Below are 3,988 nucleotides of genomic sequence, written 5' to 3'. Positions count from 1 at the left end.
GACTTTTATCTTCATGTTTCCAAAAGTGCTGCTTGCTACTTTACAAATTCCCCTTCCTGTGGAAATGGCTTACACCCCAATATATGAACACGTTCCTCCTCCATCCCTCTCCTTTCCATCTGGGATGTTGTTCAGTGCAAAGACTGAGCAGCAGTTCCTTGTTGCATACCCTATTTCTCATGTTTCTTGAATGAAATTAACATTGTGAATGTGAAGTCAGAGCATATCAGAGAAAAACAACAACAGGAGATTCTTTTCCTGAACGAAGATCAGTGGAAGCAAGAAAACCTGAGGTATTTCAGGTCACTCAACTTCCCCATTGCAAAAGACATTGCGCTTATTTACTATCTGCAGAAATATCTTGTTTCTTTTTTCTCTTGCTAGAAATACCTGTGGCTTTTCTCATTGTCCACAAATGCATAAGAGATGACCTATGTTATCCATATCCTCTAATTTCAGTAATTCATCAGGTAATGTACTAGATGACCTTTGATGCAAACAACCCTCTAGGTGTTATAATGACACCACTTATATGGAATGAAATATTCACTGTACAGACCGTAGCTCAGGTGGAACTTTAATTACTGAGCCACAGCATGCACTCACAGCATACTTCTGGTGAGGCATTGGCACAGGCTGCCGAGGGAGGCAGTGCAGTCACCATCCCTGGAGGTATCCAAGAACTGTGGATGTGGCACTGAGGGACATGATCAGTGGGCATGGTGGGGTGTGTTGGTGGTTGGACTAGATGATCTTAGTGGTCTTTTCCAACCCCTATGATTAAAATCTTCCATGACTTAGTCTACATGAAAGGTGACCAGGTATGTTTGTCTTCTGGGAGAGGACTGGCATACTGCTTTTAGTATTCTTTTAGTATTCTAATCTGAAGTAAAAGAAAAAAAAGCCATGATTTGTTTGTCTGCAAAATCAATGCCTGAAAGATTATAGTGCTCTCTCTGTTTCAACATACTCTGTCTGCTTATCATTTTATCTCATTTCCACTGGTAAGTACAAGTTTTCTGCATGCATGCTTCTGTTAAGTATTTCTAAGAACATTTAACATGCACAAAAAGCCTTGAATCATCATTATGTTAAAAAAATAATAAATTAGAAGACAAGGTATATGAAGTTAGGCCTGGATTCAGAAAGGCAGTTCAAAAATTACATCTGTTACAGAAATATATGGAAGCTAGACAGCTGCTTAAAGAGCAAAGCAAGAAGCTTGCTTTTTTACACAGGGAAGAGTGGCAAGAAATACAGTCCAGACAGGAATGCTCTGGATTACCACGGTTTGCTTGCCCAAATTAGTGTCCTTTTGAAGAGACGCAGTAAATAAACTCTCCCTTTTCAATGTACTTAAAGCTTCTTAATCTGCTAAGGTGAAATACTTTTAGAAACTGCCCCAAGGTGAGGCAGCTCAGCAGAAAGTCAACATTAAACAGCTGTGTTCAAAAGTCTCCTGGGGTTATTGTTTTCAGTGAGCGTTGGCAGGCACCAGGCTGGGAGGGGCTTCAAGCATTTTGGAGGACAGGATTGTAAATCAAAATGATCTTCACAAATTGGAGATGTACCCTGGGGGAAAAATAGGATGAAATTCAGTAGGGGGAAAAAACCCACATAATTCGTTTGGCTGTAGTACTCATGGCTTGAAAGATAATGCAAGTTCCTTGAAAGTAGAGCAGTCCACTTTCAAGTGAAACAACCGGTGTTTCAGGCCCAAGGTTGGGAGAAACAAGGTTTAACAGGAAAGGATTCATGGGGTATCATGTCACAAGCTGGAACACGTGTCAACACCATCATGCTTTTGTGAAAAATCGCTTGGAGAGGAAAATTCTGCATAAGCAGGAATAATGCCTGCAAAAGAATGAAGCAATCCTTTTGACCTACTCAGCAGCAGCGAGGCAGCAGCTGAAGGCTTGCCTCCAGTTTTGGGCATCAGCCTTCAAGGAGGAGAAGAACCACACAAATGACAATGGGCCTTTGAAGGCAGGACTGGATAAATTAGAACAGTTTTGGACTGATTTTTCTCGAGAGAGTAATAGAAAAGGGTAAACTGGGAGGGACTGCAACAATCTTCAACAATGTGACAGGAAAGGAAACTTGTTTGTTCCCCATGTTTGTGGTTGATTGCTTCAGAGGAAAACTGTAGCATGTAAGATTCAAGTCTGGCATTAGGAAATGTTAATAAAGAGAAGTTTCACAATGTCAGCCAATAGGAGTATTTAAGAAAGTAAATCTTGGTGAGGAAAGACAGAGTTGGTCTTGCCTGGGTGGTTCTGCAGGGTCCCACCAAATCAGGTTAATGTTCTGACTCCATCTTGCTAAAAATAACTGGGCCTCAGCAGTCATGAGCAATGAATAGCTGAAAGAATATGTGTGTATATAGAGATGGCATTATGTGTTGGAGAAGGTGTGTTCTGCATTCATATTTGCTGTCTTCATCCCAAAGTCAGGCTAGTGACATTCTATAAGATGCTAGGATGTTATTTGCTTCTCTCTCATGTTTTATCAGTCCTTGAATTTGTTATTTCTTCTCCTTCTTCAAATTGCTTTTGTCTGGGGAGGAGTAGAGAAGGGGACTCTCACTCTCTCTTCCTATTAGAAAGCACCCTGCATTTTACAGGGATTAATAGGAAAGAGCTCTTGCAATCATGGAATCACAGAATCATAGGGGTTGGAAAGGGCCTCTGGAGATCATCAAGTCCAGCCCCTCTGCTAAAGCAGGTTCCCTGCACTAAGTTGCACAGGAAGGCATCCAGGTAGATTTTGAATATCTCCAGAGAAGGAGTTTCCACATCTTCTCTGGGCAGCCTGTTCCAGTGCTCTGTCACCCCCACAGTAAAGAAGTTCTTCCTTGTGTTTGTATGAAACTTCCTACATTGCAGTTTTTGCTCATTGCCCCTTGTCCTGTTTCTGGGCACCACTGAAAAGAGCCTGGCCCCATCCGCTTCGCTTCCACACTTTAGATATTTATAAACAGTGCTGAGATCCCCTCCCAGCCTTCTCTTGCTGACATCTTCATTATCACTGTGAAAAAGGGAAAGCCCCAAACAATGTGAAGGCTGCAAAGGCCTTGAGCAAGGCAAAATGAGGCCAAGATTTTGCAGACCAAATATTTTCAAAGTGTAGTCTGGGAAAACTGAGGAGAAAATATCTTAATAAGAAACATTTATTAAACATAGAAGAATTATCTCTGATGTGAGAGACAGCAATGACTGAAGCATGAAAAAGGGATGTTGATTCTGTTTAAAAGTACAAGATTAAATGTAATGCAAACTTTATAATGTCTGCACAATACATAATACAGAATATATTGTGTATAATCAGAATGTTATTAATTGACCAAAGCTAATCAGAAAGTATTTCTTAATGGGCTTAAGGCAGAATAGGGTTTTACTTTTACTACAAAGAAATATCATTGTCTTTAAGGTACTGGAGCTTTTGTGCATTTTTTTTCTTTATTTTCTTTTTTTTTCTTTCTTTTTTTTTTTTTTTTTGGTTAGAAATTACAATCAGTGCAGAAAGTCCCTTCACATCAGTCAGAGATCTCTAGAGACTGAAAATTTAAGCCACAACTAGAAACCATAGAAAATAAGGCTGAACCGTACCTTAAGAGGTCCTCTAGTCCACATTCTCTCTCTCATAATGGAGGAACAGCTCCAAGAAAATAATTCTCAAGAGGTTTTTGTAACTCCAGTTTGTAAGGGTCATCAGCGATGGAGAGTCCTCTGCCTCCCAAGACAATCTATTCCTGCGCTTCATTAACTGTAGGGGAAGAGCCCAAATGGATAAGATCTTTCAGGTTTTCTCTGGCTTTTTGGGAAACGATTGTTAACTTTTTCCCATTCCATCCTGTTTGAGGTGTCTGCCCAGCAGCTGGAGAGCTAACGTGGAGAAAGCCCCAGAGCACCATGCTCACAGTCTAGGCTATGAACCCTTTAGGGTGGGTGGCTGAGACATGTACTTCTGCTGTGGGCAGAGGAAACAC

This window comes from Numida meleagris, chromosome 1 (genome assembly GCF_002078875.1).
Source record: "Numida meleagris isolate 19003 breed g44 Domestic line chromosome 1, NumMel1.0, whole genome shotgun sequence".
Classification (NCBI taxonomy): domain Eukaryota; kingdom Metazoa; phylum Chordata; class Aves; order Galliformes; family Numididae; genus Numida; species Numida meleagris.
The sequence above is the reverse complement of the archived record's forward strand: the minus strand, read 5'-3'. Positions refer to the sequence as shown.